The sequence below is a fragment of the Hermetia illucens genome, chromosome 5 (assembly GCF_905115235.1).
Source record: "Hermetia illucens chromosome 5, iHerIll2.2.curated.20191125, whole genome shotgun sequence".
NCBI classification, from domain to species: domain Eukaryota; kingdom Metazoa; phylum Arthropoda; class Insecta; order Diptera; family Stratiomyidae; genus Hermetia; species Hermetia illucens.
Genome location: NC_051853.1, coordinates 314083 through 327305, shown reverse-complemented (window position 1 = coordinate 327305; position 13223 = coordinate 314083).

Here is a 13223-nt window from a genome sequence, read left to right as displayed (position 1 = left end):
ATTTCGCGACAAAATTTGTTAATGCCGGTTCGATACGTTTGACACTTGCCGCAAACTCCAAACCTATACAAACGCTTGCGGGACCAAACATTACCATCCACACGTTTGCAAGTGCGTTAGTGATTTCTGAGCAGGTAAGCAAAATCTTTTTAATTCGTTAAAAAAACCCATACTCGATCGGATCGGCAAACATACACAAACCAAACCGAACACTTTGCCTACACGTTTGAATTTGTAATGGCTTGTTAAGGTTTGGAAAAACATATAGATCCGATGCTAACATCAATCTTGAAAAGATAGACTGATTATCTTTTATTCTTGTCGGAATCAATTTTTTGGAACAATTTCAGGGCTTTATCTTTAATATACTTATCTATAGGTTCTAATCTTAGATCGCTATGTATGTCTAGATTTCTTATATAATGCGGGACATTAACAATTTTTCTTATAGCTATATTCTGACATATTTGCAGTTGCTTTTTATGTCTTCCACGTTTGGTAAAAAATACTGCTTCCGTATAGCAGAGATGGGCGAATTAATTGCTTATGAATTAAAAGTCTATTCTTAAAGTTTAGTTTCTTAGACCTAATTAAAGGGTAAAGGGAATTCAACGTACCTGTGCATGCATCTCTTTTCAACTTGATGTATTTTCTCCAATTTAGTCTGCTGTCGAAAGTCAGTCCTAAATATTTCGCTGTTGGTTTCCAATCGATGGGCTGATTTTCGATTTTGATTTTCCCCGGTTTCTGTTCTTGTGATGAAGATTGCCTGGGTCTTCTCCGGGTTTATTTTTATCTTCCACTTTTTGAAGTATTCCAACATTGTGTTGGTTGCCTTCTGAAGATTGCTTGTGATGAGGTGTGCCTGTTTCGATGTGTGGAAGAGGCATGTGTCGTCCGCGAATAAGGAGATCCCTGTGAAGCGATTAAATTGTCTTGGAATGTCCGCCGTGAATACTGTGTATAACAGCGGGGAAAGCGGCGATCCTTGGGGTACTCCTGCCTCTATTCTTTTTTCCGTTGATTGGTGCCCCTCCAGTGCCACCCTAAAACTTCGATCTGCAATAAAGGATTGGATTAGTCTTATCATTGAATAAGATATTTTAAATTTCTTTAGTTTGGCTACGAGCCCTGCGTGCCAGACTTTATCGAAAGCTTTCGATATATCGAATATTATTAGTCCGGTCGATTTCCGCTTGTTTAATCCACTGCGAATGTGCTGGACTACTCTGGCCAGTTGAAGCTCGCATGAATGATCTCGTTGGAATCCGTATTGTTCCTCTGGGATGATGTTGAGCTCGTTGAGTTGATCCTGCAGTCTGCTCCGTATTACCCTTTCTGCAATTTTCCAATTGTTGGAAGTAGGCTGATGGGTCTCCAGTTCTGTGGGAAGGTTGGGTTCTTTCCCGGTTTCGGCAAAAGGATGATGATGGACTTTTTCCATGCTTTTGGATATGTTCTGAGACGGAGTACTGCATTTATTACTGCGGTGATTGATTCGGCGATGTTATTCGGTGCATTCTTGATGCACTCGTTTGTAAGCATATCCCATCCTGGGGCTTTTTGGCTGCTTAGTCCATGGATGATGGTTTGGACTTCCACCTGATCTGTTTGTAGTCTTCTCTTTGTATTGAGTCATCTTGTGTCTCTGTTTCTGACTCGTACTCTTCTTCAGATTCGTCGTCCGATGCGGTGTTCTCCCTGAACTGTAGTTCGAGTGAGTTCGCGAACGCTTCGGCCTTTCCCTCTTTATAGAATTCAAAGCCATTGGGGCCATGAATTGTAGGCATTTGCCTTCTCGAGCCTCTTTTAAAATATTTGCTGAGCCGCCAGAAGTTGTTGTTTCCCGGCTCTAAGTTTTGGAGGAAGTATTCCCACTGTTCGTTTCTGAATCGGTCAATGTCATCTCTGATGACGTTAGTGAGCCGATTCGCTTCTCTTTTTAGATTGGGATCTCCTGTCATTCTTCCTCTTTTTCTGATGCGATTTCTCTCCCTTATTCTTTCTTTAATATTTCTTGGGAGCCGGAAGTATTGTTGGTCGTTTACTTCTGTCTCCGTTGAGCTCTCCTGCTTGGCTGAAGTTAGTTGGGCGGTTAGGTTTTGAATCTCTGTCTCTACCTGCTCCGATGTTTCTAGTTTTGAGGTTGTGGTGTATTGTCTTAGAATGTGGCGGTAGGTGTCCCAGTTGGTGCATTTTTATCATTTTCGGCGGATTTTCAATATATATGTTGTATAATATATTGAAAATAACATCGGTTTGTGGTCCGACGAGAGGTCGTCCAACACGTTGATTGTAATGTGGTTGTTCTAATTCTTTGTAATAGCCACATCGATTATGGTGCCGGTCGTGCTGCGTCCATAATGTCTTGGTTCCTCTGGTGCGTGAATAGTTGCTCCGTTTCCGTTTAGGAAAGTGAGCAGTTCTCTCCCCGCTTTGGTGTTTCGGGTTGCTCCCCAGTCTCGATGACGCGCGTTCAGATCCCTGGCGAGAAAAGTCGGTTTGTCCTCGTTGAGTAGCAGTTGAAGGTCCTCTGAAAAATTATCTGCTGATGGTGGACGGTAGACTGATATAATTTTTATATCAGCTGGTCCTGTTCTTGCCTCGATGACTGTAGCTTCCATTCCAGTGATGAGTGGTGTTTCCAGGCGGTGATGCCCGATGCTTCTCTTAATGAGGACTGCGGTTCCTCCTCCACGGCCAGTAAGTCGGTCGTTTCTATATATGTCGTAGTTGGGTACTTTAAGTGGGTCTGTTGGTTTGAGGAACGTTTCCTGGATGAGTAGTATATCTACTTCTGCCTCGTAAAGGAATTCTTTCAATTCTCCCATTTTTCCTTTTACGGAATTTGCGTTCCATGAGATAATGTTAAGCTTGATGCTTACCATGGTGGTTCTTAGTTGGGTTGCCTAGAGGGATCTGCGAGCTAAACAGGTTTTGAATCATTTTAGTTATCATTGACTCCATCATGTTCTGGATCTGTGCTTGCATGCTGCTCAGCACTTGATCCATTTGTACGGGTTTCGGGTTCGCTGAGGAAGAGGGAGTTTTCGGTGCTGTTGGAGTTTTTCCTGTCGGTTTGTTGATTGGTTGTGTTACCTATGATACCTGTGGAGAAGAGTTAGATTTCGCCATCTGGGCGAAGGTTTTCTTAATATTTTTAGGATTTTTTGGACATCCGCCGTAGTTGGCTGGATGATCCCCTTTGCAGTTGGTGCAGGTTGCCTTCTGCTCCTGCTTCCTCTTACATTTTGAAAAGTGATGCGATCCCTCGCATTTAACGCAACGTGCGTCGGCGAAACAGTTGTTCGCAGAGTGTCCAAACTGCTGACAGTTATGGCACTGCGATTGGGAAGTCCTCGGTTTTTGGGACTCGATTTTCACGATCAGGTGGCAGATCGATTTGACATTGTATATGCCGGTTTCGTTTTTCGGCATTAACACTTTTAATAGTCTGGAGGGCCCGTTCTTCATTTTTATGAAGAAACACTCTATAGGATGGAAGCCCTGATCCTCAAGGTCTTCCTTCACATCTTCGGGCGCTATTCCCTCGAGCCCCCGGATTATAATGTTGATGTTCTTCTCTTCTGGGAGAAGATATGTGTGGAATTGAATTCCACTTTCTCTAAAAAATTTCGTGAATTTCCGGTGGTCGCTCGGCTGCTCTGGAATTATTCTCACTCCCAGGTATATCCTCCTCGCGTGAAGGATATTAATTTTCCTTTTTCTCAACTCTTTCTCAATGGCTGGCCATTTTGATGGCTGCCTTAAAATCACGGGTACCGTACCCTTTTCGGCTTCTTTAGCCTTAGGACTTTCCTGTCCTGAAGGCTTTGGCTTTTCCGGTGACTTCACTACTGCTTTTTTAAAAATGGGCGGAAGAGTTGGCACTGGTTTCGGTGGCGGCAGAGGTGGAAAGTCCACATCTTCCTCCTCCTCGGTGGCGGTGTTGTCCGTGTTGTCGGTGGACATCTCCTCTTCCAATGAGGAGTTACTTTCAGAGTCCGACACTTGTGGACTCTCGATACGCAAACGCTTGCCGTTTTCTTTCTTCTCCCTGTTTTGCAGGTCTATTGACTCCTGCATGCTTTTGATGAGGGCTGTCAGACCCTCGTTCTGCTTTCGCTGCTCTTCTATCTCAATTTTTGCAGCGGCTAGCTGCTTGTTAATTTCATCCAGACTGCGTTGCAGACTGGCGATTAGCTTTTCTTGGGATTGGTCCGATAGTAATCGGACCTCTGGGGCTTTCTGGGCCCTCGTCTCCATAACGATTTCTGCTGAAAAAATTCTTCAAAAACAAAAACTATTTTCTACCCACAAAAACTTAACACTATCCACGCTTATCACTAAAGGGTACCTAAAAGATAACCACTCCTGTAAAAAGAAAATAAATTTGTAATTAGAAATTCTCAAAAACTCCCAAATTTGAGGCACACACAGTTTCCTTTTATACGTGTATTAAATACAAGTCTCCAGTTAAGCTTCAAATGCCATAGCTAAGGGTAACTCGTGTTAAGACTGAGACTATAAAGGAAAGAGTATGTGGTAGCTGCGTGAAAGTGGATCCATAACCAACATACACTAAGTGAGCTTGGGATTGTTTCACAGGATACATGTAGGGCAGGAAAGGATTCAACCCCTGGGTACTGAGACCATAGTGTTTCATTTTAAGTAACGCCACCGCCGAACGGAATGCCTTCCGTTAGTGGATGTGGTTATACCTGCTACAGCTAAAGTGCATACATCAGTCACAAAAATCCATAGGCGAAATAAGAGGTGCTTCATTGACTTCGCTTCCTCGTTACAGAATGAACACGTAAGACGTGGTAATACTCCTCTTTTGAATATATACCCAACCAGTGAGTTATAGCCAGTAAGGATGTCCAAAACACTCTGCATATTTTCGCGCTTTTCGAGGGGACCAACTTTGCAGTATGTGGTTTGGTTCTGACAGGAAAAGTTTCATATATTTGGCGACATTTGGTCTCTGTATTTTGTGCTCATAAGCTACTTGCTCCTAGTTTTTGAAAGCGGCTTTTTCTGACATTTAAAGTCCCGGCTCTGGTCTAAGCACGGAAGAAATTGACCTTTGCTTCGCTAAGGTAGCTCAGGTTTCATTTCCTTCTATGCCACAGTGACCAGATATCAGGAGTGTTGAATTTAGATACAGAGTTGATTAAAAGACTGCTCACGCAGTTGAGGCGGCTTCGTTATTTGCATTATATTGTATTTTTCCTTTTTACCTAAGAGCTGCTCAGAACCTTGTTCTGTTTTAAGCCATCGATGTAGAATACCTAAGAATATTATAAAACGCATTCATCTAGTCAGTTACAGTTAGCTTGCCGCTTATAGCTAACTTTATTTCTCCTAATAACAGATATATGGGGATCCGAGAATCAGAGGTGTTGGGTCCGTAAGATAATTGGCCCAACGTGCGGACCGAAAGGTGGCATACTCTCTATTTTTTGGGGCTTACACCCACCGGGCATGTTAGTGTTAGGATCAGAGTTTCCTTCGCTTGCGAATACTCTGATACCCTAAACGAACTTAGGAGGATTTAGTTTACTAGGTGAACATCCCCTTCTAAATTCCAGCTTGCTATGCAGAAGAATACGCTGAAGTGCCCTACAGCGGATTCTTCTGCATAGCCGGCTGAAATTATTACCAAGATACCTGAGTGGAGGATCTAGAAAGAAGTAGAATGGACCTTGTCCATCCGAAACTCAGGAACTCCACCTTTTAAATGTTTGCCGAGAAGTTAGCTCAAACTATTGACTTAACATATTAAAATTAAAATTCATTGACATGTTTTGTTGACTTTGTGGGTATCTTGTTTGGATCGTGGCTTTGAGTTTCGACCGGACTAGTCGAAGTTGGGGGGATGGCCATGCCGTCACCCAATCCTAAGTCTGGGACTGGTTAGGTCTGCGATTCTGATGAAATTTCTCACAAAACGTAGAATTGCCCGGCGGGTGGTCGTTGTTTTTTTTCTTCATGAGAGATTTTGGTTGAGGATTGACGTTTTCTGGGAGTTAGTTTGCGGCTGTGGCAGAGAGTGGGCTCGTGCTGAGATTGGCCGTTGGGACGAATGGTGAAGTGGTGTCTTGATCGTGGTGTCCAAGAACAAACCGAATCTCTTGTACGTGGATTCTGGGAAGTGGCTGACTCGCGATTGGTGTCTGTTTTCGATGCTAGGGGGTTGGAAATTGTGATTGCCGGAACGGCTGAAATCATTGAACGAACACTGACTACGGAAGTAGATATCATAATAACCACAAAGTGATTTGGTTCTGGCAAGTAACTGAACAATTTACTAGTGAACAGCGCCTTCGATTGTTTCGTACCGGGAACATCGAGCATATCGTATGAAGGTTTCTCAGCACTAAGAGGATCAGCCGGTTCACGTGGGACGTCCCAGCACATATCGCATCATTGGTTTAGTTTCGAGTCATGCGGAAGAGGATCGGTTGTCCCAGTTAAACATTTTGACATGCGAAGTGAATATTTTATATTTTGCTTGTAATGGCAGAGTCGCCAAACATATCAGTCCATAAAGTTGATGGTCAGGGGTGTTCGTTCAGTTTGTGGTGAGCTGCTGCAGGGCCACACTTTCTAAAAATCGGTTTGAATCTAAATTTTACTATATATAGTAAAACTATACATATGCGGTCTTGTGAAATCATGTTGCACCTCAAAGTTTCATAATTTGGTAAATGGAGGAGGAGGAATTCCGTAGCAAAATATTCGCCTGTAAATTACTGGAAGTCAAACCTGGGGTAAATATGTTTCAGTGTATCTGTAAATAGGCTAACGGGGAAACACCAATCCCCCTTTTCGTTGTTACCAAGAACAGGGAACTCAAGACAAGCCTTCAATTGTCTTTCCTCTGGACTGCCGCTCTCTCCAATCAGATTCTTACCAAAACTATATAAATCAAGCAACAAATGCATGAACTCATAGCAGCGACAAACTCAGCAACACAGAAGATACCGCGATCGTTCCTACTAAATTCGATGAACTAAACCTATTGCCGGGAAAACAAACCATATGGAAGACATGCGGAGTGAGGAAAACATAGTATCATTTGTTGTAAAAGTTGTATTCCCCAGTATACTGGTGATGGAAGCACTTCCATATCTAGGGGAAAAAGTAATGCATGCATGCAAATCGACGAATCATAGTAGGAACAGAGAAGAAAAGTAGGACAAAGCATGAAGCTCAAAGCTTCAAATATACTTCAAAACCATCGAGGGCGCCAACGTGGGTAATCTGCTATCACCACTTATTAGCGACATTTTTATGGAGCGAATCGAAGAATGCATAGAGCGATTTGGAATTTTACTAAGAGCTCTTAGTTGCTTATATTCACCAGTCCGCCTTGCTTTCGCCGTAGTGGGTTAAGTCTTACATTGTTCTTTCCGACCGTTTCGACAATTCAAGATTTACCAGAGATAAAAACATTTTTCATAGAGGCCGTCCTACGCACCGCCCGTTCACAACAATGTAACTAACCACATGCGTTGCTCCGGGGCTATTATTTTGGTGGGAATCGTTGGGTGTGTAGTGCCTTTATTAAGTATGTACGTTTCGACCTGCGGTGTTCTATTTCTAAAATATAGTAATGTGCTCATATTAACTTTATTCGAGCAGACTTTTCGGCTGGATAGGTTTGGAGAACGAGACCTGTTTCATTTTTTAGGACACACATTTTCAGCCTTCATTCGCCTATGTTTCACCCAATATTAGAAATAAGATCAGTTTCGAAAAATACTTTTATTTGACACCCCACATGACTATATTCGGTGAAAAAAATTACAAACCCTTTGGCATGTAAAGGGATTCACAAATGACATTTTCTCACGAAATTTCGTAACAGTTGGTTCAACCGTTTCCGAGTAAATTGGATGTGACAGACAAATAGACAGATAATGAATCGATTTTAATAAGGTTTTGTTTCACACCAGTCGAGGCACGGTCGGTTCGAAAGTTATAAATTCAAAATTGTATCAAGTTTCGATTTGAAATTTTCATGGTTTATTATACCGAAGGTTACCAACATATTTAGATGAACAAAAATTCTGAGTTCTCTGAACCGGGTGTAGGTATCTCTCCCCTTAAAGAAGATATATTTTCAGCTAATAATTGCGGCTTATTAAAAATAACACATATTCTGCAACATATCTATATCTACATATCCCACTAAGAAGTTATAAACTCCTCTTGAAACTCACAAATTGACAGACGCCACAACAAGATTCAGTCTTCTTAAAACTTCTTAAGTACTTCCTAACTGCTTTGTGCCAATATAAATGTCCCTATGAAGTTCAATCGTCTCCTTAACAAATATGTTTTGCTCAGTCAATAGAATATTCAAATATAATTCTTACAGTGGTCTTTCGAGACCAACGCTAAACGTCTCAGACAATCTTGAAATTGACAAAAGCACATGAAATGTTCAGATCCAGGCACTTGTCGATGATAAGTTCAATCGTAAATCTCATCACCGTCAACGACAGCTTGCGCTACATAGCATAAAGTTCAAATTAAATTTAGAATTGATGAGATGACTTCGTCAAATGCCTGTTCCCTTTTCACTGATGCTCCATGTACTCCTCTCAAGATAACGTATCACTTATGTATGCTTGCCATCATATTAGTGACACGTTGATGTAGGCATGGAACAGAGTCATTGCCTTGAATGCCACTTGTAAACAATATATTTAATTACGACTACAACTCTATATGGATATGGTCCTTTTGTGCATTACTTGTCAGAATGTATGGAATCAGGGTGAAATCAACCTCTCTGAGTTGATGTTTCCTCTTTGGTGAGAAACCACAACTTTCAGGGTACGTTTACAAAGTTACCAGTTTTATTCGTATTTCAAGGAGAGATTACGAAGTCCTCTATAATACTTTGTAAACAATATGTGCGGCATAAAGCTATAACTGTTGCTTTCGGTCCATAAAATCAGGAGGAGACAGATCAAACACATCTGTTTGATGTGATAGATCCAGGACATGGCTCTTGGAAACATATTCTTCCTGTTTTCAAACGACTATTGACTAACTTGGGAGTTGAGGGTGTTGGCTGAAGAGAAGGGGGAAAGAAAGAGCGACGATAGATGATATTATTCAAAACTCGAGTTGCTGAGTGACGATGTTGATGATTGTTTACATCATAGTTAAAATATTGTTGAAAAGGTCGATAGCATAAGTGGAGGAGGTTAATTGGGACCACTTTTCGGTTATCTTTTCTCATTTTCCTACTGCAAATAGACTTAGCAGGGATACTTCTGACATATTCGTAACGAAAAATGGTAAATTCTATGAATGCAAAATATTATCCTTTATAACACATACATATATCGACATTTCTATTATACATACCCTCAGGTACTCGGTTGATATGAAACAATAATGTAAATTATGATTAGAGTTTCTGGGAAAGTCTTGTAATACTACTTAAGGGTGGTTGGTACATTTTTTTTTATGCGTACACGGAGGTGGAAAATCTTAGAAAGACCCGTCCGCCGCAGCTCCGGCCTTTCGAACGGCGGAACAACAGCGGGCGCGTGTGGGATTCACACCCACTAAAAACCACCCCCGGTCTCTCCAGCCCCAGTCCCGCGGGACCACCATTGAGGTATTACTTCGCGGGGTAGGTTTGCTCTTAGGCACTCATCCTTCTGCAACTCCTCCTGCATTTGGGTGATTGCGGAGACAACCGCAAGCCACTTCTCCTCGGACTCCAACATCTCAGTAACCAAGCTCTCCGGGTCCCGCTCCTGCCCAGCACCTGGTTTAAGCTCCTTCTCTCCATCGCAAATCGTGGGTAGTGAAACATCAAATGCTCTGGATCCTCTGGTATGCCATCGCATCTGGGACAGTTCGGAAAATCATCCAACCCAAAGCGGTGCAGATATTGCCTGTAGCAACCACCGTGTCCCGTGAGGAACTGGGTAATGTGGTAGTTGGTATTCCCATGTTTTCGCTCAAACCACACCCTAATGTTGGGAATGAGCCTGTGCGTCCACCGACCTTTCGTAGACTCGTCCCATCTGCGTTGCCAGAGATCAAGCGACTCTGACCTTGCCGCATTTCTACGCTGTGCATGCCCCTCTATATGTCTTGCATTGTACAGGACACTCATTTCTTTGGCCAGAATGTCAACCGGGATCATGCCTGCCACCACCAATACTGCCTCATCTGATGTGGTTCTAAAAGCACTACAAACCCTCAAAGCCATCCGCCGGTAAACCGAGTTCACCTGCTTCCGTCTCTGAGAGTTTGCAAGCGCCTCTGCCCACACAGGCGACGAGTAGAGCGCACTACTCCGGCTAGCACCAACCTCCGGCAATGTTTTGGCCCACCAATATTTGGCAACATTTTTGCAAGTGCCGTGGTGGCACTGGCTGCCTTTTGGCATGCATACTCTAGGTGCTCCCTAAAACTCAATTTGGTGTCAATTATTACCCCCAGGTATTTGATAGCCGGCTTTGATACGACCGTATGTCCACCGACCTCCACTTTTACAGTGTTATTTTTCCTGCGTTTCGTTATCAAGACCGCTTCCGTTTTCGCGTCCGCCAAGGTCAGCCCGGCCTTTTCTAGCCAGGACTTTACCGCTCTCACTGTTTCCGTTGCGTAAACCTCCACATCTTCTGGGTGTTTTGCTACAACAACCACAGCTAGGTCATCAGCAAAGCCGACAATCGTAGTCTCCTCTGGGACGGGAAGAGCAAGCAGCCCATTATACATGATATTCCACAACAGGGGACCAAGTACCGATCCCTGTGGTACCCCGGCTGTGACAATGTACTCTTTGGAGCCCTCATCCGTCCCGTACCAGAGAGTCCTCTCTGAGAGGTAGTTTTCCACCAAATTCGCTAAGTATCTGGGGACACCCATGTCAGCCAACGCCCGTTTAATTCTATTCCAGTTGGCCGAGTTGAATGCGTTTTTGACATCCAACGCCACCACGGCACAGCAGCCGCCAGAAATCAGTGCATCTTTTGCCAGGTTTACCACCATGCCAATTGCGTCCACCGTAGAGTGGGCGCGTCGGAAACCAAACTGGCGTTCCGACAAACCATTGCTGGTTTCAACGATGGGCAGGAGTCTGTTGTAGATGACTCTCTCCATCATCTTCCCCATTGTATCCAACAGGCAGATAGGACGATATGACGCTGGGTTTCCAGGTTGCTTGCCAGGCTTCGGAAGCAACACCAACTTTTGCTTTTTCCACTGGGCAGGGAATATTCCTTCTTTTAGGCACGCCTCGAAGGTGTTGGCGAAAAGGTCGGGCATAGTCTTCACTGCCAGTTTCAAAGGTCGGTTGGGGATGCCATCCAAACCTGGGGCCTTGTTGTCACCGAACCTACCACATATTTCCCGCAGCTCCTCCACAGTTACAGGAGATATTATGCCGTCATTTGGCTGGACAAAAAATTTGCCTGCCCCTATTTTCGTGGTGAGGGAACAGAGTGGTAACAATCTATTTCAGGAGGCGCGGACAGGTCACCTGGGGTGATTTCCGCAGCCTTTTCATCACCACTCTGTAAGCCTCGCCCCAAGGGTTTATGTCGGCATGGTCCCACAGCTGTTTGAAGCAGTTCTTTTTGCTCCTCCGAATGGCTTCCTTTAGGCGGCCACGCAATTGCTTGTGTGCCTCCTCTCGACCGTCGCCACCGGGTTTTCCCCTGAGCCTCTGGCAAAGCCTCCTTGTCCGAAAACATGCAGCTCGCAAACTTGCGATTTCGTTGTTCCACCAGTAATTGGGTTGCCTACTGGGGAGCAATCGCCTTCTGGGCATAGTAGCATCGCATGCTTCCGTCACCCATCGAGTGATCTGGGTGGCTTTCTCTCCAGCCGTACCATTCAGGGATATGTCGGATTTGAGCAGCGCGGAAAACGTGTCCCCCTCGAACGCTTTCACTGTCCAGCCAAGCATACCACCCGGCATTTTGCGAAAAATCTTTTTCGAGCTCGATCCGCCCTTGATCTCTATGCAGATTGCCTGGTGGTCGCTGTGAGTATAGTCCTCACTGACATGCCAAGCGATTCTACTGGCTAAAGTGGCACTCACGTATGTCAGGTCCACTATAGACCCCAGGCCCCTTCCCCGGAAAGTGTACGAAGACCCAACATTCGCCAGTACCACGTCCAGCTCCGCGAATGCTTCGAGGAGAACACGTCCCCTGACATTAGTTATACGGCTGCCCCATTCAAGAGCCCACGCATTGAAATCGCCTCCTATTATGATCGGCCAACGTCCTCTTGCATCCAAAACAAGAGCAGCAAGCATCCGCTCATACTCGACGAGTGTAGCGCTGGGTGGAGCATAGCAGCTGTAGATGTGGATGCCCTTCACCTTCGCTCTTATGAAGCCCTCCTCCGGGTGCTCCATTATTTCCTCGAAGGCTTGTTCTCCACAAGTCCACAGCGCTGCTTGGCCCGTTTGGTCTTTGACCCAAACGCTACCACCGCGGTTTCGATATGGTTCACTTAGTATGGCCACATCGATGTTTTTCTCGCGGATGGTTTGCGCGAGTAGATCCTGCGCCGCCTCGCAGTGGTTGAGGTTGATTTGTATCAACCTCATTTGCGATTTGTGCTAAGGGCTCTTCTGTATTCCGGGCACCTGCTGCTGCCTGCAATGTGCCGATGGTCCGCACCCTCTTTTCCTTTGCACAGTAGACAATTTGGGTCAGCTCCGCAGTCCTTGCTGATGTGGCCTTCCACTCCGCATCTCCTGCATTGCTTTTGACCTGTCATTTGGGTTAGTGCATGACTTCGCAATGTGACCAAAGCCAAGGCATCTAAAGCACCGTTTTAACGCCACCTGTTCCCTAAGGCGACACATAACCCAGCCTATTCTCACTCTCCCTGCTGCTAACAGTTTGAGTGCGTTCTCCACTGATAGGCTGATGATGGTGGTTTGTGTTCCCCTATAGGCTTTCTTTAGCGTTTTCACCACTGACTCTTGTAGTCCGGCAAGATCGAACTGTTTCTCCAACGCTTCGCGAACCTCCTCCTTCGTCGTGATTTCATCTATATCTTTGCAGATTATAGTGATCTCCGGCCTGCTAGCTCTTATGTCGGCTTCCTGCCCTAAAGTCTTCCCGATTTGGCTTAAGAATTTGTCCGCGGTTACATCCTTGGATTTCTTAAGTTCCAACATAAGATCTCCCTTCTGCGACCGTCTAATACGGCTGACGTTG